The sequence below is a fragment of the Epargyreus clarus genome, unplaced genomic scaffold (genome assembly GCF_041222505.1).
Source record: "Epargyreus clarus isolate Ecla_fem2 unplaced genomic scaffold, WU_Ecla_fem_2.2 ptg000023l, whole genome shotgun sequence".
Taxonomy (NCBI): Eukaryota; Metazoa; Arthropoda; class Insecta; order Lepidoptera; family Hesperiidae; genus Epargyreus; species Epargyreus clarus.
In genome coordinates, this window is record NW_027332230.1 from 12,632,397 (window position 1) to 12,659,752 (window position 27,356).

The 27,356-nt window shown below is 35.2% G+C and overlaps 1 protein-coding gene across 6 annotated transcripts in view; it reads right to left on the minus strand.

Moving 5' to 3' along the window:
- Window positions 1-27,356, minus strand: part of LOC140752015 (synaptotagmin-5) — a 64,490-nt gene that overhangs the window by 30,222 nt on the left and 6,912 nt on the right. Inside the window, exon 1 of one of the 6 annotated variants that reach the window (XM_073086187.1) lies at window positions 4,770-4,850. The exons of 1 other annotated variant lie outside the window; for it this stretch is intronic. The gene's annotated coding sequence lies outside the window, so the exon portion shown is untranslated. Of the gene's footprint in view, window positions 1-4,405; window positions 4,684-4,713; window positions 4,851-27,356 lie in introns of those variants that run through there. 4 more of the 6 variants (XM_073086188.1, XM_073086192.1, XM_073086191.1 and 1 more) reach the window with 4 other exon arrangements.

A 27,356-nucleotide genomic window follows, 5' to 3' on the forward strand; every position in this document is an offset into this window, starting at 1 on the left:
CCCCTTGGGCTCCCCAACTATAACGTCACTGTGCTTATCATACATTTTCACTTAAATCAAAATTTTATTAAAAATTTAAGCTCAATCGGTTGAAATTAACTGGTTGAAAATGTAATTGCAAGATTTTACCGCTACCATACAAACAAACTAACAAGGCAATTTTACTATAAAACGGGTATTCACTACATGCGGTTTTTTAATTTATTTATTGCTGAAATTTAGATATTTGATAAAAAAAATACCGCATATATTCAGTACCCTTTAAATAGTAAAATGTCTCAATTCCGCGATAATTTTGGTCTAAGATCATGAATAACAAAGTTAAAAAAAATGTTAAAAGACAGACTTAAACAAGTAGTAGCAATTTTTAACGGTAGAATTTTGTATATATTCTTTTCGTGATAGTCAAAGTAATTATAACATAATCGCTCTTTTGAAATTGTACGTAATTGTAAAGAAATGCTTACGCACAAGTGTACTTAAGCATACTATGCGGCCTACGATCGGAGTTCCCCAAAGCGCCCACGTACTAACCTAGTTAAATGAAACCAGACTTCATAATATTATATAATACTTTAATTACATTTATACTGAGAGCTTTGATAGTCAAGTGCTGTAGATATGACCTTTAAAACGAAGGTCTGAGTTCGAATTTCAGTCACCTCTTATAACTCCTAATCATTTATTAATGTCCTTTTGACATTCTTACAGGAACGTATCCTGTAAGAATGTATTCAGTAATGGAAGCAACAAACCATATTTTAATGGTAAAATTCCTGTCCGAAACTTTTCTAGTTTAATCTTATATATAAAATTCTCGTGTTAGTTACCGTTACTCACAATGTTAGTTACCGTACTCCTCCGAAACGGCTTTACCGATTTTCACCAAATTTTATATGCATATTCAGTAGGTCTGAGAATCGGCTACTACCTATTTTTGATATCCCTAAGTGATAAGGGTTGTTCACCCTTAACATTTTTTTTATTAACATTAGTTTTCTCATAAACCTCTTTGTACAACATTATCTTTGATTGGCAGAACAAAAACAGAATTCTACTTCTAAAAATGTCAAGCAATTCTATTTTCTTTATTTCAAAACTAAATAAAATTTTACTTTACACTCGAACGCGTGTAAAGCGTTTTCTTCAAGCATTTTGCTCTTCTCCTAGAAAACATTTTTCTCGGAGCTATGAAGAATGAACATTCCTCACGCTAAATTTCATTTTATAACCTGCTTCTTTAATGTTCTTCATCGTAACCTAAGATATATTGTTAGTAAATGAATATAGTGTAAAGAAATAATAAAATGCCATTAAACATTTATTAACTTAATTAATTAATTGGCATTTTCTGTTACTCCTCATTTGCGTTTCCTTCTATTTTATATTATTGGGAACAGTGCCATTAGGTTTTAAATCCACCCTTCTTGTCCCTTTAACTTAAGGTTTTTTAAAATGAATGAAGAACTCATGAACTCATTTTGTTTCTTTGTTGAATTTTATACTACAAAATATCCGTTAAGGCAATTACGTATAAAGAATTGTACCACCTATAACTAAATCAATCTATTAATTTTGAAATTCGAGAGCGCTTTGAGCAGACATAGTGCGTGGGCGCCGGAAAACCCGATGTGGGCGGCGTAGTACGCCCTCCGTACGTCTGGCGTCGTGTGGGCGTCTGTTTACGTTTAATGCAATAAGGATCGTTAAACTTTAATATATAATGCAATCTAGAGTCCTACTTTCAGATATTAAGTAGAAAATGTTGCGAACATTTTATTTTGTTAATAGAGAAAAATTGTTAGGTATAGCGTAATAATATTTATGATTGCCTTTCATTCTATTACGATATTAGAATTTTGCTTGGATTCCGGAAATTTGACGAGTAGCAACAACTAGTTTGATAAGAATTAAGTAAGATTTATAACGTATTTGTATCATTATTGATTAATTATAAACGTTTGTCTCTTCAAACTTATTTATATTTATACTTAAATTGCTAAAATGTATAACAAAAATATTTACCAGAAAGTTTAAATATGTTATTTTCAACAATCACTATATATATATATATATTAGTTATTATATCATTTCATTATAGACATAATAGATAAAACCATATTTAATAATAGGCACGCCAGTAAGAACACAATAGCTATTCTCTCACCGAGAACATCGTAAAAACCAATTACAAAACCGAGTTTTAATTAAAAAACGCTTGTGATATTTCCCAAGGAACAGTGTACTAGACAAACTTGATAAAACGAACAAACCTCCCATTGTAATGGAAATTTATAGTAGAATCTCAAACATAATAAAATTTGACTAAGTAGAAATTTTCAATCACATATTCCTTTATTCGTTTTTATTCATTTTGACTTCGTTTGATGAAGCATTCGTTCTAAAACATTTAATTAACATGTAACGTGTAATTAGGCAAGTGAAATACTTCATATTGATTTCAATTACCAATTATTTACTTCAAAGTGTTATGGAGGAGTGTTGATAAAGAGCAGATTACATTTTCATAATAAAATGTATTGATTCGTACTGCCCGTCCTATTAACTACAGAAAATGGTCAAAAGCGAATGCTAAATTAGTAGTAGTTTTTTTTTCAATCTTATTATGGGGCACTTATGCCTGGTACATCTTATAATTAGACAATTATATACTTAGATAATTATATACTGAGTGTATTTTGATATCGTCAACCAATTCGATTAATCGATACTTTCAGAATACCGACATGATAACATTATTTTGGACCTATAACGTAAAATGGCGATCTACGTAGTTCAAAAGGAAGTTTTTATTCCATAATTTTTTTTTATATTACAAGCATTTTATAAAAAAATCTCAAGATGCAACAAAACCAATACATGTAATTTTGACCTAAAGTATAGTAGAATCAATATTTCCTGTGCACCAAAAATGCTGAAACAGCATCGTTCAGTTTGCACGACGTAGTGAAATGTCATTTCTCACAATAGGTATAGTAAAGGTTTTATTTTTCATTTTACAGACTGAGGTTCAGTTGATAGGAGGTTAAGGAGCTGACGGTTAAGTTCCAGATCTCACATTAATGAACAATCTCCTCCTTGCTTTGTTCTGATCTTAAAAACGATCTAAACAGAATTTTTAATAAACATTTAGCAAAATTACTCATAAAACTTTGTTATTCTTAAGTATATCTTTCAATTTGTGTTTCTAACAGATGAGAGTTTGTTTCAGAGCACTGCATATGAAGCATCAACTGCACAAAGCTTTTAAAAACTTTATTAAAAGCTTTTGAGGGTAAAAGTTTTTAATTTTTAAGCTTATTTGTGAACAGAGCAGCAGATAAATAAACTACGGGTAATCGTTCACAAAGCTTTTATAAAGCTCAGCTTTTATTGACATACGAGAGCTTTTAATTAATTGTCATTCGAAGCTCGTGAAGTATTGGATCGGGCGGAAACAATGATTAAAATTGCACCAGAAACCGATTACTGTTGAAATTGGATGAAGTTCAAACAGTATGAGATTACACAAATATAATGCAGGGGAAATAACTGAGTCCGAGTTGATTTAATTTTATGACGAGTTTTCTTGATAAATATGGGAAATCTGCTTGAAAGTAAGATTAAACAATGTTTAGTTATTAAGTTAAGATTAAAACTACTTCGCAACAATCCATGGTTTACTATATACCATCATATTTGTAGCGGATTATTGTGAAGTAGTTTTAATCTTAACTTAATAGCATGGATTTCCGCAAAGTAACGCCTGATACAATTAACAATGTTTACTTACTTATCTAGTTAGTTAAGTTGAACTACTTTGTGATGATCGAGAACAATATCCGTTTGGATAATTGTATGCGATTTAGCTACGCAATCAGGCTTATACCTACATACATGATAATTGTAATTCTAGAAAATGCAAATAGCAAAAATCAATTTACTTATTATTTTATTTGAAATGGGTTTGAGATATTAGTTAAAAATAAAAGCTCAAACCTCAACCTTTATACGTTTAAACGCTTCAAACAAACAAACGAATTATTTTAATTAACACATTTACAAGATTAACAACACATTGTAACACTAACAATCTACGATGCTTATCAGACTGGAAGGTTTTTGAATTGTTAATGTCAGCAGGGAAGAAATTTGGCACAGTATTATGGGCTAACTGTTGCGCCTCCCGAACGGAGGTCATTTGCGCTGATTGTAGATTATCCGAGCTGTTTTAGGGTTTGTTCAGTTCATTTGGATTAATTATTAGGCCATCTGAATTGATTTGACGAATAATTTAGTATATTTTATGTAGATTTCTTGATACAAGGACGAAGTGAAGAGATCGCGTCAGAAAGATTTTTGGATTGAATGCATTTCATTGGATTTAAGGATAGTTTATACTTACGTAGGTACAATTTCTAGAATTATATTTAAGTTTCCAGTATCTATAGAGCTTATGTTAAGTATAGTTAAAATATTTTCAATAATATAAATAATAATAAAATATTTTTGAACAAAGACCAATTGATATATTGCCTAAGACTATAAAACGGACAGAGAATACACAATTTTGTTAAAGCTCAAATTAACGAACCAAAAATGAATATTCTAGTTAGTAACATCTAAAATTCAATCAAATTCAAGTTCGAAATCGAAATACGCGATCGCAATTAACGGTGTCCTGTGACGTCTAATACGATATAGGGTACCAACGAATGCGATTTTCGACGTCAGTGGAGTTGTTTATTGTGATACGATCGATCGGGTACCTATGTTTATAGATTAATTGAGCACTAAGTGGGTAGGATACCGGGCGTCTCCGATCGCCGAGCGGTCGGCACCGCGGCTCGCGCACACTGCCGCCGCCCGGGCGCGGTGTTGCCAGCGTACGTACTCTCCCTGCCCAAACGCGATTTTCCACTACGGTTTCCATACGTTAGGATTTTTGCGGCCGTCCTGTTTTTTATTTTGTATTCTGATTAGTTATGAATGTTTGAAGGGTGTGCTTATGAAGCCATACTTTTCCGAGGCATTCCAACTTAGTCCTCAGTGGTAGTGGCCGAACTCAGGTAGGAAACTAATCTTATCTGATGATTATAGATGTCATGCGGCAGTAATCACTTAGCATCAGGTGGACTCAGTGCTCATCTGCTAATATTATATTATAAAAAATAAAGTACCAAGTAATAATGCAATAAACCTGAGAAAGGCGTAGTTTCTGCCGCACATGAACATCTGTAGTCAAACACAAAGGATTTGAGAACGAGATGTATCCAGAGTCTACTATAGACGCCTTGTGATTCTTGAGGACGAAAATACCTTTTTTTTTTTTTTGTTTACGAGGGGGAAACCTTCAAAAGGTACCCTATGCCGTGGGAGCGGCACGGAGTCATGTGGGATTCTTACCGCACTAAAACCCCCCCGGTGGCCGTCCTCGGCGCTGCGTAGAGGACTCCGGGATCTCCAAAGGAACGCAACCGGAGTCCTCTTAGCGCGTTGCCCCATCGGGCTCTGCCCAGGTGAGCTTGATGCTCGCCACACCGTCTGGTGGGCACGACGGTATGCCGTATGACGTATGACGTGGTATTACGGTATGACGGTACGGTAAACTTTTAGGATTGTATGATACTTGTTAAATGTAGTGATCATGAAATAAATTATATAATATGACGTACAGATAATACATTATACCTATTACTGAGATTACCTATTATTGAGATCATATATTTTTCGTACTTTCATGGCAACCCTACTTGAGACTCCTGTTCAAAAAACGGTTCGTTGAATTTTGCATAAAGCGGTCTAATTGTCCGTTATACTACCAATGATTTCTTCTGGCTCGTAGTTTTCGGTTACCTTTATGTCAGTTATTTCAAGTTATTAATCAAGCGATCTTACAATGAATAAAACTGAAGTATATTGAAATTGTGGTTTCATACTCTCTTCAACTCATTTTCAATAACTTTTCCTTCGGATTCGTGGAATCAGTTTTTCTAATTTCTTGCAAAAATAGTTAGACCACTTTACAGAAAGAAACATAGGCTATTTAAAAGTGGTATAAGTGTTAAAGATGGTGTATATTGTAAATATTGATTTCTTCAATATTTGTACATCGAAAATATACGTTTTTCTTGTCACTATGACAGAGGCGAAACATGGTCATAGGATCGGATTTTAGTGGCTATAAGTACTATACTTTTAATTAAAATTCACTATTTAATTTTCTGGTTAGGTGGCTGGGTCTGTAATATGATAAATTTCAAAGTATTATGGGTCAGAAGAAGATCGCTAGAGTTTGTCCATGGTATGCGCCCACTCTACTTGAAATTCATATTTTTGGTTTTGTTTAGCATATTTATATTATATTGTAACATTAGTATGTAACCTTTCGGAAAACATTTGTTTTTCTCGTAACTAGAAAATACTTAGAGCATTGTTTACAAACTTCCCCAGAACTCTTTTGTATAGAAGTTTGTACTTTTCCAGTGGTTGTAATCAACTTGTTTCTTAAACTGCTTAAGCTTCCGTGAAAGTCTTTATTTTTAAAATTAATGGTATAACTAGCCAATGTTTAGTAGGATGTGTTAAAATTCTATTCAACAAAATGATCTGAAACCTTATTCAAATACAAAAGATTTTACAAGGTTCTTATTTTTTTTTTATAATAAACTTTTTGATTAGCCGCTCGAAAATATATAAGTACTGTACGTTTCAATTAGGTATCTTCATTACTGGTACCTAGTCTACATTCATACTCATTTACTTAACAATAAAAGTAAAGTTAAGTAGCTCAAGAAGATTCCCTTCCATTTCGGCAAGGAGGGTGAATTACCCTGGTATCCCTAAGGGCGGCGGCGCACTATAGACGCGATACTTTCTCTGCGCGCAACAGGTACGGAAGGTCACGTAGGGCGCCTTGGCTCACGGATTGCCTTCGGATCCTCTAGTTACATCTTATAACTATATGAAAGGTATTTTATATCTATTGATCCCGTGTCATGGAACAAACAACATGGAAAACGGCTTTGTTTTCGAATCGATGGATGAGATGCAGGAAGTCGATTAGGGATAGTATGTTTTAATTATTATCTGTATGCCTGTATGAGTGTGAGTGGAGACATTAAATTCAATATTTTATATTGGGTTCATTTTTCTATGAAGGAATATATAAGTAGGTATGTAGAACACATTCTGGATTTTAAGGTAATTCATTGAAAAAGAGATAATCCTTTTTGTCTTGACAATGTCCGCTCTATATTTCATATTTGCCTGACAACTTCAGTTTTTCTATGAAAACTGACGTTGTCAGGCAAATATAGGTATTTCGGTAGAGTTATCGTATTTCATACACGATTCCCATATACAATTCTGCTTTGCTTTGCACCTATTTAAACCCCTGCATTATTCAATCTCAATATAAAGGCTCAGTAACACCAGGTCGTCAGGCGAATTTACTTATCCGCGGATGGCGTCTCTCAACACAGATCTTTAAGTACCTAGTTCTTTGACCAGAGCTGATTGACTGAGGGGATGTCTGGAGTAAGTGCAAGACATTGTGGGTAAAAAAAACGAAAAAAGTCGCTGGCAGATCGAAATTTGGATATTGGTTTTCCCTTAAGTGAAGGCCCTGCTCTTTTACCTTGTGAAGGACGCAGCAGTAACCGCGGCTGCCACCCAAGCAAGGAAGATTCAGCCATATTCAGCAGAGGAAGTTTGTCGAAGTCGGCAGACTACCTAGTGTAGCCGAGCCCTTATATTCATGAGAATTTGATTCACAGATGAAAAGCTCACAAGTGCATCGGATATCCAGTGAGCTAAAGCGATAGATGTCACGCTCCGCTCGCTTTTCCGACAAAAGCTTTCACTTAGCCAGTTTACTTTTGCTTTGCGACAACATGTTTTCTAGAATTTTCCAAATACAAAGTTTATCAAGTTTATGTCAACAAGTTATGAACATATTCGTCGTTGTGTGTGTGCACTGCATCCACGACACACTGTACCCTAGTGTGGGTCTATGACTGTAGAAAGCGTCGGAAGCGTCATCTTCGATATAGAAGCGAAGGATTCCATCATACAACAATATTATACGCCTATATATCAAAACTTTAATGCTTGAAATTCATTTTATGACACAATAAAAGCCTACTTTGAAATATTATAATAAGAAGGATTATCCTGTCCCTTATTGCAATACCACAAAGCCAATACGGAAAGAGGGAGATTGTGAATAAAAATCTGAGGGCGCATTGAATATCACGTAATAGGATATTAACTTTCCATGGCAGGCTTCTATAGCTCGATATGAAAGGTTCTTAAATATTTCATGCGTTGGCGATAAATATCCACGTAATATACAGGGTGATTTTTTCAAATCGGCCTTCTGAGCCAAATCCGAATAAGGATTAGCGAAAAATGCTGAAAGGAGTTACGGGGCCGATTTTGATAAAAACTAAAACTGCATCATTAGATTTTTCAAAAACCTTTTTCCCTAGCCGGGAATCGAACTTATTCATTTTGAAAACAAAACACCATGTATTATTCCATCATCGGATAATGTCGCTTATAAGGCTCCAATTCTGGGACGACACTACTTACGAGTATATAGACAACCTTCGAACTAATAGGAACGATCGAAGGTGGCAACCCTATATAAATAATGTCGTTATCAAATATCTTGCAATTGGTATTCTCAAATCGCTTCTATGTCTACACTTAACACAATGTAGGTATTGATAACATTAAACCCACAAACATAGCATACGATGTATACATTCGTAAACATTGTTTTATGTAGGGAATGTATCCAACGAGCCTTTGTTTGCGAGCCTCCCCTGTGTACTTGAGGACATTACTAGTGTTTTGCTCAATTGTATTTCCTCCCCAAATATTGACAGAATGATCGGCTGCTGGTTACTTTGGCCTAATGCTATGATATATTTTTTTGAGGTTTCATTTTTATTTCGGTTTCATTGTTAAAAGATAAGCCTTTCGCGCGATGGCTTACTTTTGCTATGTAGTAAACTTGTATGCAGTCCAGTTAATGGTAAGTGCTTACTGTGTGGAGACGTCTGTGGTCCTTGCGTATAGAAGTTGCGGTCTATATGACTTTATTTATACCTGAAGCCGATCACAGAAGCGTATTTTTATATGTAGCTTATATGTAGGTAGGTTAACCAGCTGCAAGAACTGCTTAACGCTAGAAATAGGTGTGGCAGTGTCCATACTGGTTTTACATTCGTGGCAATGACCACTTAAATCTATGTGACAACACTACGTTAAGCAAAATCTACCTTAGATTTAATAAGCTAAGTCTCATAGGTAGAATACAGCTTTCTACTAAATTGTAAGCTAATATAATGTTGAATAGAATATTCTTCAAGAATATTCAGTACACGGAGCGTAAATCCTAGGCCGCACTTAATTAGAAGAACAAGTCGGCTGTATTTGTTTAGAAACCGCAACAGCGCGGCTGGCGAGCTGATTGCAACTATTAAGTTATGAGTTTCATTTAGTTGATTATACTATAAAGGGTTCAATTACTTCGTAATAGTGTTATGTAATAAAATATTTATCGTAAAAATCAATGATAAGTTGTTGATAAGCATTTTGGCCTCCTTATTTAGAGTTTTAAGTATAAATGATTAAGTATAAAGCACATTTGATTTGGAATTTGTTCCAAATGAGACACAGCAAGATAGTTTCACCTGGCAAGATAGTTTCAGCTTTCGGAATTAAATAGTTGAAGAGACAAGATAGCACTGTGATCAACGTTAGCAAAAGCCCTCCGTGGAATCCATATGAAGTGGTAAGCGATGTCCACGGGCGGTAGAAGATTGTAAACGACAATAAGATGGACTGAATGCAAAGGGCATTCATTCTAAATTCATTCATAAATAAAACCTAAAAATCCATATATTTCGTTATTGATTGGTACAATACGGAAATATAAGCCAACAATAAAAACGGAACAGAGTAGTCACTAAAATATCGGCTCGATGATTCGAAAAGGAATAAAAATTGATACAAGAATAGAACGCCGATTGCAACGATTGGTGAATGAAGTTCATTTGTATTGTTCGGAAAATAATGGAAAATAGCAACAAGAAAGGTCTATTGAACACGAGGAGCCATAATTGTATGAAGTTTTATTATGCTTTAGCAAATAAATGGAACAGTCAAATAATAAAGGTGGTAGAACCCTCTGTTTCCACCACCACACCTACTTCTGCTTAATATTTAACGTGTTAAAGGTTGCTGTGTTCTGGTTTGAAGGGTGTGGTAAGGGAGACATACTTTTTGAGGCATTCCAGCTTAGTCCTCAGTGGTAGCGGAGCATCTGTGGCCGACCTCAAAAAGGGATAATTAATCCTATCGGGAGTTGATTACACATGTCCATGGGCGGCAGTAGCCACTTACCATCAGGTGGACTGCATGCTCGTCTGCTACTCTTATATTATAAAAAAGAAAGTATAATAATACATCACAACTCCTATTAACACAACAAGACCGTTCTTGTTCAAAACGGTTTTATTCTAATTTTCCTTCCTAAACTTCTTAATTAAGATGGACAGGACAACCGACTTCCTTTATAGAGGGGGTAAGTACTTATCCGGGTTCATAGCGAGCCAGCGATCAATAGACAGAAAGGTTGTTTTATTGTTATATGCATAATATGCGCATATGCATCAAGCGAGCTTTAATTACTCGATATGTAATGGAACTTAACAATGAGCGATCAATAAAATTTTTCAACAGAAATAACAATGCGTACATTTCCCATTTCACCCTTTGCATAATATAAGGAATTAATAAGCATATAGCATTTTTTACAATTTCTGTCTGCCTGTCTGTTTGTTCTGGCTAATCTTTGAAATGGCTGAACCGATTTTGACGGGACTTTTATTGGCAGGTAGCTGATGTAATAAGGGGTAAATGAGGCTACTTATATTTTAGAACTAGCTGTGCCCCTTTTTTAACGCGGGTGAAACCGCGGGGCACAGTTAGTACAAAATGAATGTTTGGGTCCACCTAAATATTTGTGTGAAACTAAGGGTCCTGTTCTACCAATAGCTCATGAAATAAAATTGAACAAAAGCAATTCCCAACTTGTGTAATTAGGAATTCCATTAAAAAATGGCGCCGGCACTCGCTGGCACATGTGGTGACTTAAGATTGAACGATCAATAAAACTCCACTCGAGTGCTAACTACTTACCTACGAAGAGTGTGACTGGGTATATCAATTTTTAGCTGTTGGGAATATAGCAAAAAATATAAAAGATAGATCTCACAATAGATGAATAAGAAAAATTAGTATAGATATCTCACCGCCTTGTAATTGAAGGAAGCCATTAAATGGCTTAAATGGCTGACAATGTGTCAGTCATTGTAAATGGCTGACAATGTGTCAGCCATTTAATGTCATGGTGTAATTTAAGCGGAACAATGCCAACATGTGCAGTTAAGTGGTGCAAAAATTCGAAATTGAAGAAAAATGCGGAGAAATATCGTTTCATTCGTAAGTGTTCTAAAAACTACTACCCTCCTTGGGGTTGATTTTTCAAAAGCGCACAAAAAGGCGTGTCCTTACTTCTATTCAAACTTGAGTTTGCAGACAGCTCATGAAATAAAATTGAACAAAAGCAATTCCCAACTTGTGTAATTAGGAATTCCATTAAGAAATGGCGCCGGCACTCGCTGGCACATGTGGTGACTTAAGATTGAACGATCAATAAAACTCCACTCGAGTGCTAACTAGTTACCTACGAAGAATGTATATCAACTTTTAGCTTTTGGAAATATAGAAAAGGAAAATATAAATGAGCTTTTGCCCGCGGCTTCGCTCGCGTTATATTATTAACCAAGAAGATTTATTCAAGCTTTCATCCCCTATTTTATCCCCTTGGGGTAGAATTGATCAAAATCCTTTCTTAGCGGATGCCTACGTCATAACATCTACCTGCATGCCAAATTTCAGCCCGATGCGTCCAGTGGTTTGGGCTGTGCGTTAATAGATTGTCAGTCACCTTTGAGTTATATATACTTAGAAGATGACCTCAAAATAGACATGTAGTGTGGAGCTAAGGCAACCTAATATGAGTTACTGTTAGAGTATTATTAAGTTAGTTATTATAAAGACTTTATTCAATCAACACGAGCTTTACTCACACGAGCTTGCAACACTACAACATACTCGTATAATAAGAATAATAATAATGAAATACGATTTGTTAATTGTTTTCGTGGCAAAATCCCATGTCATTTCTGACATACGGGTATTGGAGAAACCACTTAATGCTTTCCTATTCAGTGAGAGAGGCATACATAATGTTGTTTGAGCATTATAATAATATGCGATTACAAAATTGAGGGTTAGGCATTTTTTTTCAGGCTATTGACGATATGGTTATATCTTCATAATATGTAACTATACCGTCACATAATAGTTAGCCGTATATTTCATATTAGGAACTGAGCTTAAAATCCAAAAGAACCAATGTTTGTAGAAAAAATGAAATCGACATTTGGATAATACACTCTAAAATTATTAATCTACACTAGCGTAAGTTTATTAAATATAACCATAAAGCAATTTCCAACTTCTGCAATCAGGAATTCCATTTAATATATAGTGGAAATCCTAAATGTGATTGTCAGCGACATTAGGAGACTTTTTCTATCACGCGTGTTAAATACACGCGTGTCTCACACACGCACACAAATTATTACGCAGCAGTTCTCTACGCTATACTGATGCTATAAGGCAGTAATAGGAGTGATGGAGTGCTTCTGTATTTAACCACGAAAGGTTTTACCGTCTTCAAATATTCTATGGACATTTACAATTAAATATCCTTGTCATTTATTTAGATAAAATACACACTTCATCAGAACATATGAGCATCTATTTATAGATGTTGACCAATATATTGGGCATTGAACGATTATCGTTAAAAATCGGCCAGGCGATTGTATGAAGCATATGATTAAAAAGGTTCAATGTTATAGTTTCGTGTCATTGCTCCAAACGAATATATATAAAGTTTTTGAAAGGCCTGGGAAAGTTGATGTAATTTCGATATCCATAATTCATTAATAGAAGACGATTAAACGTAATTAAACGAATATTTATACCTATTAGATATTATTTCTTTAGTATAGCAGGAATATAGCTGCTGTGTTCTTGTTCAAATGGTATGTTAATATGAGACTTTTCATCACCACATATTCTCAGGGCCAGTAAAGGATTTTGATTCCGTGTCTCACAATTCAGACCCTGTCCTAGTAAAGGTTGGTGGTAGATTTTACACAGGGACGCTAACATTTTCTCTTTGTTTACTGCTTCTATGTCATAAAATATATCATATATACTTATATTCGTAAAAAATATATAAACTTTAATGAACTTAATTTTCAACATTATTTTCATAACTTAAATCATTATCATCATCGGTGTCGGTGACGCGAACCCATAAGATTTTCTCTCGCAAAAATAGCTCGACGCGCATAAAAAATATCCTTGTTAAAAATATGTAGGTATTCCTATCATATTCGAGAACAAACAAGTGGTTATTGTGGTTCAGTTCGCCTATACAACACGTTATAGTGAGATCGTAGTTAATACCGCTTCGTGTTTGTGGCAAAAACATAAATTCATAAACCACAATCCATCAATGATGCTACGTGCTCGTGGTTCCATGTGCCTGCTTTAAAATAAACCACATATAGGTACTAGTAGGTACTATTATGTGAGTATAATTTGTGGTTTGTCACGTGGTAGTGCAGGTTAAATCCGAGGAATAAGATCTAAGGGCCAGGACATGCGAATTTCTCCATTGTCATATTCTTAGTGTATGAAAAATTAATTATCATTAGGATTTTTTTATAATATAGGAGTAGAAGACGAGCATGCAGTCCACCTGATGGTAAGTGGCTACTGCCGCCCATGGACATCTGTAATCAACCCCAGATAGGGTTAGATATTCCTACCTGAGGTCGGCCACAGATAAGGATAAGTATCGAGTTACATTAGGACAAAAATCTAGGCTGCTTATCCGTCTTTTTATCTTGTCAGGTAGAAGACTGAGGGTAATGTTTTCAAAAACTACTCAGTTTTGTATTTATGCTTTTCTTATTCTTTGGAACGCCCTACAGACACACATCGTACCGGATTTTAACATAATTATGTGATGTGGTTGGCTTAGTCTTAATGGCTTCTTGGCAGGAGTAACATAGGCTGTATTTTCTGTCATAAGTGAAAATCTTTTGATAATTCAAATTAGTAGTACATTTCAGGACGAGGTTAATAAGTTTCACGGTTGTGTACTTAATATCAATTTGACAGATAAATGGATATATAAACTCGCTTTAACAGCCCAGACTCAAGTCCTAATGTGTTCACGGCTCACGGAGGTTTATATTAACTCACCTTGATTTAATAAGATTTTGTACGAACTTTTCCGATTTCCCAACAAATTATTTTCCAGGAAAAATTCTGCCTCGGAGTTAAGGGACTCCCTACTGCTGTGCGAACGTAGATACAAGATTTTCCGCTTTACTTTTACAACTCAAATACATCGTATTACAAAACAAATGGAAGAAAAATCCACCATATTTTACTTATTTAATGTCGTATTAAACTCTTATAATGTTACTCAATGTTTCATATAATACTGAAGTAGCATGCAGTTCACCTGATGGTTATTGGAATTGCCGCCCATAGACACCTGTGATAGCCACCAGCAGTGATAGCCTAGTGGTTAAGAAACTCGGCCTCTCGATCGAGGGGTCCGAGGTTCAAATCCCAGGCACGCACCTCTGATTTTTCAAAATCATGTGCGTATTAGAAATTCATTATCACTTGCTTAAACGGTGAAGGAAAACATCGTGAGGAAACTTGCATCCCTGAGAGATTTATAAAAAAAAGGAAATATCTAAGGTATGTGAAGTCTACCAATACGCACTTGGCCAGCGTGGTGGACTACGGACTAAACCTTCCCATTCTGAGAGGAGACTCGTACCCAGCAGTGGGACAATAATGGGTTGATGATGAGACACCTGTAATTAACCTCAAAATAGAATTGTAGAATTATTTGAGGTTGGCCGCAGATGCGTTGCTACCCCTGAAGACTAAGTTACTCACATAGTGGAAGTCCAAAATAGAATGAGAGTACTAAGGTGGGCAACAGATACTACGCCAGAGGACTAAGAGAACGCCTTGCATAATTATCCCTCCCTTATCTTTCAAACTATACGACAGTCCAGCTAAACCCTGGTGGTGTGGCACCACGAAAAGTTTTACCACCCTCATTTCAAATTATATCGTCATAAAAGTACTTAAATCTGCCGAACGTTACATCATTTTTACACCCACCCATGATATTATCGCGATAAAAAGGATCCCATTCGTTCATATAAAACGTTTGGCAACATATTTTCGTCAAGGATAAGGAATAAATTGCATCGGCTGCCGTCCACAGATTGCTGAGAAAATTGCTTCCGATATCATCTGGAGCGATAATTTAGTAAAAAAGGGTTTTCGCGAATGTAGTCTATATTTATGAAAAGTATTACATAGTAAATCTTATATATAAAATTCTCGTGTCACAATGTTAGTTACCGTACTCCTCCGAAACGGCTTTACCGATTTTTACCAAATTTTATATGCACATTCAGTAGATCTGAGAATCGGCTACTATCTATTTTTCATACCCCAAATATTATGGGTTGTTCACCCTTAACATTTTTTTGTTTATATGGCAACACAACGTTTGCCGGGTCAGCTAGTAATGATATATTAACTATACTTGTTGAATTGCAGCGTCCGGCTCCTCGTTTGCTTTTGAAAACGTTAATTAGATAATTAATAGAGCATAAAGAAGAGTAGTGTAAAAGTAATTATGCTCGTAAATATTAATAGTCCAGTTTTATTTAAATTAAGTAACAACGCCCTTGCAATTCATCTGACGGTATGTGACCACTGTCTCCCATAGACATATGTAAGTAACCCTACATAGAGAAATATCTGTCAACTTTTTTGTCTGTTTGTTCCAGCTAAGCTTCGAAATGGCGAGACCGATTTTTCCGTGACTTTCGCTGGCTGTGAACCGATGTTATAAAGAGTAATTAAGCTTTATTTAAAAAAAATAATTAAAATCTATGGAGTCTACCGAGTATTTAAACTATTCAACACAGTGCACAGCTCGTAGAATAGATAATCTAAATATATATAACTCAAAGGTGACTGACTGATATAGTGATCTATCAACGCACAACCCAAACCACTGGACGGATCGGGCTGAAATTTGGCATGCAGGTAGATGTTATGATGTAGGCATCCGCTAAGAAAGGATTTTCATCAATTCTACCCCCAAGGGGATAAAATAGGGAATGAAAATATTAATTCGTAACGCGAGCGAAGCCACGTGCAAAAGCTCGTTAGTTATATGTACGTGGGAGAACGCTTAATTTTATAGATAAATATTCAGTTTTTAAAATCACATGATATTAATTTCGATCTACCGCTCTGTATTTAATAATTGGCTTACCTGAACCATGGTATAATGAAGTCGGTTATAAAAGGGGCGCGCAACTGTTGACAGATCAGGGGGGCTAGCCAAGTTGACATTCTACAGTCGCTTGCGCTGTAGAAACGCTATAGAAACGCTAAAATGTATGAAAATATCAATGATCACGTGATCAAAATAGCGAAGTAGAAAAGTCGTAGCCAAGTTACACGATAGAATAGAACGCTAGCGATTCTACAATGCCCATGTCATTTCTTTTTTCCATACAAATGACAACCTTTGACAACCTTTTGATAACCTTTTGACTTTTTTGTCAAATTTGTTAGCGAAGCGTATTCTAAGATAAATATCATAGTGAGCGATCGCGCCGACCCTGTAGAAAACGTAAACGCTAATAAAATGGTGGATTCTGTATCAGCTGTTTGTCACTTCACTACGCGCTATCACTGCATTATAGACTTTAATTACTTTTGATCATTTGAAAATGTATACTTTAAATGTGTTGAAATTTGAATATGGCTCTCTATAACTAGTGTATCCTAAAATATTATAGAAATGAATTGCAAAGCCGTTTTTCTATTTTAAATTAATATGAGCATATAATATAACTAGATGACCCGGTGAACTTCGTACCACCTAATTATGAGTGACTATCTGTACCCCGTAGTTTCACTCGTGTAACAGTCTTAAGGGTTGATCTAAACAAACAAACAGTGACTCAGATGCTTCATTATGTCTTATGATCATTTTCTTAGTGCTCCAAATTAACGGATTTTAAATTAAAGTTCCATACCCGATTAAACGACCGTAAGAGTTGATTTTCCAGAAACGGTGAAATATGTGTTCTATTATTTTCAATATAAAAGCTAAATTCTAATTTTCATAGACTTTGCTTCAAAATCTTCCGACTTCTAAACGAAGTGCCTTTTAAAACCAAATGCAATTTTTTACAGCCTTTGCTTCCAAATTAACGGATTTTAAAATAAAATTCCAACCCCTATTTAACCAACTTAGGGTTGATTTTCCAAATATCGTAAAATAGATATTTAAAATCCCAAATACCAATATTCATATAGTTTTGTATCAAAACTGGGCGACTTTAATACAACCTTTCTCCCCTTATTTATTCATGGAAATGCGGTCGAACAGGATAAAAAGTATCCTATGTCCGTCTCCTGGTTCTAAGCTACCTCTCCACCAATTTTCAGCCAAATCGGTTCAGCCGTGCTCGAGTTATAAAATACTTCATGGAAACGCGGTCGAACGGGATAAAAAGTATCCTATGTCCTTTTCCTGGTTCTAAGCTACCTCTCCACCAAATTTCAGCCAACTCGGTTCAGCCATTCTTGAGTTATAGTGTAACTAACACGACTTTATTTTTTATATATAGATATTGATTCAACACGTGTTCGAATGTAACTCAATGAAAACAAAATATTTTTTTCAATTCGATTGCAGCGCCAACTGTTGGTAAAAACTATCATTAAAATAGATTATTATTTAATATTTGAAACTGCGATGGTAGCGAAGTCTGTGGAATCCAATGTGAAACATTCCAAAATCAACAACTACTTACGAATTAAAAATTAATTAAAAAAACCGTTTCCCACGGACTAAATTGTGAATCTAAACCATTCTCAAGTCCCCTTGAACACACACAACAAATTTTATCAAAATCCTTCATCAAATTCCATCAAAGTCCAGTCGTTTAGGAAGAGTTCAGTGACATACACACGCATATAAGAAATATATATATATATATATATAAAGATAGATAAAATAGAACTTAGAGTTATTCTAGTATTTAAATAAAAGTATTGTCTCAGTTTAACTGTTTTATTGCATCATTAGATAAAATAGAACTTAGAGTTATTCCAGTATTTAAATAAAAGTATTGTCTTAGTTTAACTGTTTTATTGCATCATTATATTAATGCTTCTCATATTATCTTTACTTGTAACAAAACAATTTATTAAAACCTTAATAGAAAAAAATAATATTAATATCCGTATCCTTTTTTTCATTATTATCTCCAGTTTCCCTGCAATTTCCCTGTCTAGGCAAAGCTGGTGGTTATGAGGTTTCATTTGTTGGCATGGCATGTATAGTATACACCCAGTGGCGTAACCATTTATAATTATTGCCTCCTTGGAAGCCGCTCCTACGATGGAAGAAGATCCTGAGTAGCTCTACTTTTGATGAGTTTAAAAGTGCGGGTGGATTTCATAAGCTCAGTAGTAACTTCATTGGAGTGTCTTTATATGACGAATACAATGATAGGTTACCCCTATGGACGAGTATATGATTTTAGTTTATTTGTCACTTCCTCTTTCACTGTTGTCTCTGTGGCATCAGCTACTATGTGAAGCATCTTCGATTGGAAGCGTTGTATGATGTCCAAGTTTGAGTTGGATGCGGTTCCGCAACGTTTAGATCCATATGACCATATTGGTTTTAGTATGGCTTTGTTGCTTGATGTTGCTGAAAGACTTTCGTGCCATGAGCCAGTAAATCTTACGTCCAGATATTTTCTTTTAGTACGAGGTACGAATAAGTATCCTCAGTTGAAGTAATAATTTTATATAAAATACATGCAATCGCTGTTACTGTCATCAATCACCAATCACCATAGTTACCGTTCATAGACACATTATTAAGTCTAGTTTTTGCAAATAATTGTAATTAGTAAAATAAATGTACTATAAAATATGGTATATTTTTTATGTATTTTATAATGTTTTATTGTAATATTACTATTAAATAATTAATCAGTACCATCTAGGTATTTTTGGTAGTGTAGAAACTAGACGATATTGTATTTGACGGCTAATTGATATAAATTAATCGCTAACCATAGACTTATCGTATATGTACAATGACATTTGCTAACGAATGGAATAGAAAACGAATAGAATGCAAAGTTTGTAACATGGCTAGCCCCCCAGAAGTAGTCCAATAGTGGGCACGGCACGGTGGTGCTCTGAACTGTTTGGTGTTTTGCTTAGGTGTTAATGTTACTATGGTGGCAGTAACGCTTATTCATTTAATTGTTTTAACTATATTTTTCTAAATATTGGTTAAATTAGTTGAATCGAAATTGTAGATCTATCTACCGGCGCGCCCACATATATTTTTATAAAGATTAGATTTTCTAATTTGTGATACTTTCTTGAAAAAACATTTTGAATATTTTATAAAAGCACAATGGATTAAACACGCCGCGTTAAGATCGTTTTACAAAAAGGCCAACAGCAGATACTGTGGAACTTTAAAGTAGGTAGTTGAAAGTTGGCGACACTTGGAAAGCATTCCAGAGTGAAGTTGCATTAATATTAGATACAACTTTGCGCTTTGCTAAGTGAAAAGGTTTTTACGAGTGTACTTTCGATAACTTCAATGCTATTTATTTTGCTAAAAGATTCTTATCTAAAAGAGAAAAAACTGACTGCTTAAAGTTATTAAAAAATATATAAAACCTCATATGTTAAATCAGTATTAAAGGGATAAATAGGTACATATTTATAAGGCACGAGACTTTTCCTTCTAGGTAATCACGGAGTCGAACCACGACGGCTTTCATTAAAGTAATAAATAAAATCAAAGAATGACATTTAATTTTAATAAATAACAATTAATTCGCTCATGTAATAAATTCCGACATAACATGTCGCAACATATCATTCTCAGGAGATCAGCGTTGGAAATCGACACATTATCATCGAAAAACGAATTCACGTATTCCACGTCTCAATGATAGTAGATATATCGAGATTATAATCCGATACAGGAAGTCCTAGTGCTGGGCTGTGAGTATAGAAATTAGCTTGTCTTAGAAATATATGTGTGTATACATTCAAATTATACAATTATATTATTATTTTAGTTAATTATTTTGTGTTATTTTCATGATGTGTTCTTTTTAACCGACTTCCTTAAGGAAGAGAGGTTATCTATTCGTCGCGTATATTTTTTTATGTATGTCCAGCGATTTTATTTAACCAACATTTATTTGAATTATTTTTTACTTTGAAGTAACATAGAAGTCAGTTTTATTTTTTTGTTAATTTTTTTTCATAATATAAAGTGCCGATTTGTGTAGTCACTGGCTGGTATTAATGTATGAATTAGCATAAAAAAGAGAAACGCTCTTGACGTGAGAATTATACGTCGTGCCAGAATAATAAAAGTTGTAGAATTGGATCAAGAACTTTTTTTTATTACTTGTATTTTCCAGAACTAGTGTCTTCCCGCTTGCGCGGTTGCCGTGGCTTGCCTGTTGAGCGCGGCAACAAGTGCTGCATCGATCAGTGACGCACGTACCCGCGCCCCTCCCCCGGCGAGCCCCTAACCAACTGATTTACAGATATCCTTTATGAAAAGTTTCTATCGATTCATGTTTACCCTGCTAGGTTTTACACTTCGCTTTGATTGTCATGCAAGTATTTAAATACGCGTGCGATATCAAACTTGAAAATTCCTTTGTATTAAATTTTGAACTGAAGCCAAGAGAAGAGAATTTAATAAAATCGTATCGTTGTTATTTACAGGATAGTGTCCAAATATGCTTTTTTCTACTTTACGGCTTGTAGAGTCTAATTATGAACAGTTCGATTTTTTAAATGAAAATCTTAAACCATGACCTACTAGAGTACTAACTTTTTTTTTTTTTTTTTTTTATAATATAAGAGTAGCAGACGAGCATGCAGTCCACCTGATGGTAAGTGGCTACTGCCGCCCATGGACATCTGTAATCAACCCCAGATAGGATTAGATATACCTACCTGAGGTCGGCCACAGATGCGCCGCTACCCCTGAGGACTAAGCTGGAACGCCTCGGAAAAGTCTGTCTCCCTTACCACACCCTTCAAACCGGAACACAGCAGCGCTTAACACTGCTGTTATTAGGTTGAAATAGGTGTGGCGGTGGTGCCGCCGGAGTCGAACCACAAAGGGTTCTACCACCTTCAATACTTCTACACCTTCTACACCTTTACATCTTATTAATCACCCATTGAGTCTATATATGTAAGAGTCGCAAAATCAACTTTTATGATGTCCTGTATCTCTAGAATATACAGGAAATCAATAAAAAATATGGTATTAGCCCCAAGCTGTTGAACATGGTAAATGCCCGGATCACAAGTTTTTTAAGGATGAATCTTAATATATAGAAATTTTATGTAAAAATTATCCCGGATAGTTGCACACTAATTGTTATGTGTCATGACCACAAGCAATCAAGAAACAAGAAACTGTTTTCAATTTATCCATGGGCAGTTATGGAACGCCTCCCCTAACCGTATCACTCAAACCAGAAGACAGTAGGGCGACAACTGCTAATATATGAGTAGTTAGGAAATTCTGACAGTGATGACGCCTAAGTTAACAGACAGTTTAAGTAGGAGAAGAAGAAATATTTCTGCCTTGCCTACTATACATTACTTAACTAAGTCCGTTCTCCATAAGTGACAGAACGCTCTGTTCTGTACCCTTAGTATGAGTTTTTCGGTTTTACAAAAATGACTTGTATTTGTTTGCGTATTTTCTATAAATTTCAAATCAGTTCTGGTACAGTCCGCGGTACATGATTGGAAATGTATGGGCAAATACAAATACAAAATCATTCACTTTCGTAAAAACGATAAAACTCATACTAAGACTGTTTGTCCACTGCACCGTCACCGAGCCGATACCGAGAACGAGTTTAATTCGGGCCGATTTTAATTATGTCGTGACGGCGATAGTTTGTCCACTGCGACCAATATCGGCAGTTTATTTTGTTCCAGCTGTCACTCGTGTGACGGCAGTGTATGGACAAGTTCTAATGTGTTTTACATTGCCGGCACATCTGCCCGTTAAAAACTCGGTGCCGATTTGGCGGTCACGCCGATCTATTCGAAATATCGGCGGCCGGGATGACGGTGCTCGGGTAACGGACATTCGGTGGACAAGCTGCTATAGTAAATGTATGTACGCTACTTCGGCGCCGTCATTAATTATCGGTATCGGCTCGGTATCGATGGTTGGTGGACAAACAGCGTACTGGGCTGTTTGTATTACTCGTATGTATGTTTAGTTGTACACGCTACAGTCCTCGTATGTTCTCTGGAATTGCTAATGCTTTTCTAATGTAGCGAGGAAAATGTAAATTTGAAAATATATCACAAATATACACTTTGTACTATGATATATGCTTAGATTGGGGAACAGTTAATGGCTAAAGTTGCGAAACATCGTTAAACTATTATTAGGCACGACGCGACAGAGCGGGTTGGTGTCAGTAAACCCATAAAGCGGACACACTTTCAGAGGGACCCTACAACCTTTGAGTACCCTATTCGTATTCCTCAGAAAATTTAAAGAGAATAGAACTTTCTATGTTATAGAATTTGTCCATCTGATGGTAATTGACACCTGCCGTCCATGTTCTTTATAACTAATTCCAGATAGGTTTCGATCCTGAAATTGGCCATAGTTGTATTGCTTAAGGATTAAGCTGGAACGTCTCCTTTACGTCGTTTACATCCTAGAAATCAAAACATTTCTATTTACATTACCATTATTTCTATTACAAAGCAGAAATAGGTGTGGCGGTGGTGGTTTCAACCTCACATTCACAAGTGTCTATCACAATTACAGTTTTGAAATAATCTTGTATGGAAGATATACACAAATACCTCACTCCCTGCATTCGACTTTTAGCTGGCTAGTCACTTTATTCCAACCAATCAATCATTTTTATCGTGGAAAAACGTAACGTAACGTTACATCGATTTTATAATAAATTACAATGCGTATTACTTAATAATACAATGGGGTTATTTTGATAAAATCAAATTTGCTTTTAACCTTTACATTTACAGCCAAAGGTAAAATTATGTGAAATAAATTTATGGAATGCGGTGTTAGGTCCGATTTACATGCTATTAAACATAATTATGTATTTTGACTTTAATTTTCATATTAATCCGTTTGTGTTTTGTAGGTAATTGTTTTATGCGTGACGATTTTTAATAAATAATAATTTGGATAAAATTAGACTTTATATGTTCTGTAATTAAAAGTTTAATTACCTAGTATCCAAGAATATGTTATTAATATTTTTTGTTAGAATACAATAATGTAAGGCGTAAACATACGTAGGTTTGTGTCACCACAATAAAGTTTAATTCATATCAAAGCCAGTACCGTTGTGGTCCAAGCCAAATGTCTAAGCTCAACTACACAGTCTGTCGCTGTAAACACGTAAATAATACAGCGGTTTGTGATGTACAAATTACATATAGATATGACGTAAATCTTAAAGTTGTCGGGTCAGTGCACTTAGTTCATCTAAGGTGAATTCTGTGTGATTTACACGAAATACTGTACGTACGTCATGTAGATACCGTAGTGTAAAAAATAATTGTTAATAAGTGTTTTTTTTAATAGAGTTCATACAAAAAGGACTTATTGATTCGAAGAATTTTTATTTAGCAAAGTAAACGATACTTTTTTTTTCTTATAACGTGAAGGATAAGTTGTAATCCAAATGGAGATATGTAGAAAAAGTTGGTTCAAAGTTTATATTTTTTTATAGTGTGTGCATATAACTTAGACAATCCGATTTTCTACCAAGGATTCAAACTTCAATCCTGGTAGGCTGAAATTCAAACCACTGAGCTATCATTGCCTTCATAATCAATTTAATCTCCTAATGCTACCTACAGGCTTCCGTTTATAATGCCAAAGGTTATTCGAGATAAGATTAAAGAGCAAAATATAACGAAGATTTTCCTTAAAAGCTTTTTAATTAATTTGGGTCCTGTAAATGTCCCGAAATACGGAATTCGGGAATAATGCCTGTACTGAGTGTACTTGGAAAGGCGGTAATTCAGGTTCGGTCGCAGTGCTAATTTCATGCGAGGAATTGTTATCTTGTTTCGGTCGAAGGGTGTGGATGGCAGCTGACTTACATCATCATCAACAACCCATTATTGTCCCACTGCTGTACCCTTACCATGAGTTTTACGTTTTGACAAATATGACTGTTTTGGTATTTGTTTACGTATTTGCCCATACTATTTCCAATCAACGCCCCTAGCGGATTATATCAGAACTTGGAAATCGTATGGCCAATACGAAAACAAATACCAAAACAGTCATAATATGTGTCAAAACGTAAAAACTCATGGTAAGGGTACTGGTCACGGGTCTCCTCTCATAATGAGAAGGATTAGGCCATAGTCCACCGCGCTGGCCAAGTGCGTAGACTTCACATACCTTCGAGATTTTTTTTTATAAATCTCTCAGGTATGCAGGTTTCCTCACGATGTTTTCCTTCACCGTTTAGCGAGTGATAATTAATTTCTAATACTCCATATAGCGACTATTTTAGTCATAAGGAGTGGCGATGCACTTGTGATCAGCTTTAGGTAGCATCCTTATTATATAGGGAACTGGTTAGATGTCCAAATTCGGTAGCATAGATTAGTAAAGATACTTCGCCGCCTTGAAATTGAATGAAGCCACTAACGGCTTATTAGTAAGTTATTTTTTTGAATTCTTGACAAATAAATACATTTTTAGAGAAAATTTACGAATAAATAACTAATACTGCGTAATTTACATAATAAATAAATAATTATTTCAAATATTTTAGGGAAATTTTAGCACGGAGACGTGGCAAAACTTTTTTACACAACTATTTAAATTCTCAAAACTGGGTACATTTTCTTGTTAGGAGTGAGTAACCTTTACTTATCTATGTTCGGTAGTGACAACTTACCACCAGATGGTCAACTTGTTATGTACTTCAATCTTTAAAAAAAAACGTGACTTACATTAATTTGACTATTACAAGCTTTTTTATAAATCAACCTCTATTATACATATAATACCAAGAGATCGTATTTCTGTTTGTGTGGGAAATAATTACGTTTTCAGGACGTACACGGCAGCTGGAATGTTGGTATGTCTCGCTTACCCGTACTTGACCTAATAACCGACATACGGATGATCATTGCAACCTAATCCCGGGGTACGGTAACTATTCTCACGAAATGCTCAAACATTTTTGGTTGTGACATATTGTATACATATATTTCACGATATGCATATACGAACTTAGTATACCTTTTTATATTCACTTTTTTCTAAAGAGTTTTGGTTGACTGGGTTTTTTATAATCATGAAAGCGGATTTACCGCTTTTATTAATAAAACTTTCAAATAAGTATTAGTAAATTATAGCTAACTTAATTTTTGGAGGTCACTATAATTAAGACCATACTAGGCGATTTCCGACCACCGTAGCAATGAGAATAGCTCTCTTAATTGAATAAAATAAATAAAGTTTATAAAGGTAGCACAATTTGGATGAGTGAATGCAAAGCAAAGGGACATAGTTCTAGGGAGTTTTACGAAATCTACTATGACATCGCGGCAACATCTTATCCGCGCGTTGCCACCCATCTAAATATATATAACTCAAAGGTGACTGACTGACATAGTGATCTATCAACGCACAGCCCAAACCACTGGACGGATCGGGCTGAAATTTGGTATGCAGGTAGATGTTATGACGTAGGCATCCGCTAAGAAAGGATTTTGATCAATTCTACCCCAAGGGGATAATATAGGGGATAAAAATATAACTTCGTAACGCGAGCGAAGCCGCGAGCAAAAGCTCGTATTTAATAAAATAAAAGAATTATAAAAAAGTTATAAGAGATAAAGTTAAATTATACTATAAATAATGAAATGAACAATAAGAAATACTTGCAATTACGCGACGCTTATAGAATCTAGTATTTTTCTGTCCTCTTCATTTTCTTTCCTTTTACTTGTACAAATAGCAATTCATTTTTAAGTTAAATTAAACTTTGGTGACGTCACAATCGATCCACGTTGCATTAACAAGCAGAAGCATCTGAACCGGGTACAAGGATATTGGAACCGGATATTCGCAAACAGATGACCCGAGATAAATCACTGACATGTAACAAATGGCACTCTGCAGCGCAGTGCTGTCCCTCGAAATATTATGTGGAATATGTTAGTAGCAGTGGACTTACGTTAGTGTATGAAATATACGCCGATGAAAATATGTCATCCTGTGCCGTACGACTGTCTCTAACCAATATACTAGCTACTACCTACCTACGTATCACGTATACATCATGCAAAAAATAAATAATAAAAAAATGGTACCTATTCTTAGGTAATTTCACACAAAAAAAGGAAAATTAATCACACACAATTAATCACAGAAAAAGGCGTACATTTATAAAAATAGTTCAAATGAAAGCTTCACATTTGCGGATTTAAAATTATTACTATAAAAATGCCCTAACTTTATCTAAGCAATTATAAGTCCACGTGATTTTTTAAAATGCCGTTTAATCGTTTTTGTTAATGGTCACTGCTACAATGGGTATTTATAAATAAAATTTATAATGGGTATTTCGAAAGTGGTAGAACCCTTTGTAGTTCAACTCCGGCGGCACCACCACCACACCTATTTCTGCCTCATATCAGCAGTGTTAAACGCTGGTAATCTGGTTTGATGGGTGTGGTAAGGGAGATATTTTCCGAAGCGTTCCAGCTTAGTCCTCAGGGGTCGCAGCGCATCTATGGCTTACCTCAGGCAGGAAAACCTAATCCTAACTGGGATTGATAACAGATGTCCGTGGGCCGTATTTGTCTACCGTTTCATTTATATCAAAACACATTAACTCTAAACACCGATGGTCGACCCAGAGGAACCATAGTAAATTCTACCTTTACTATATAGAGACGAATTTTATGTGCGAATCAAAAGCGAACATCAGTGAGTAACTCCGAGCGCAGTC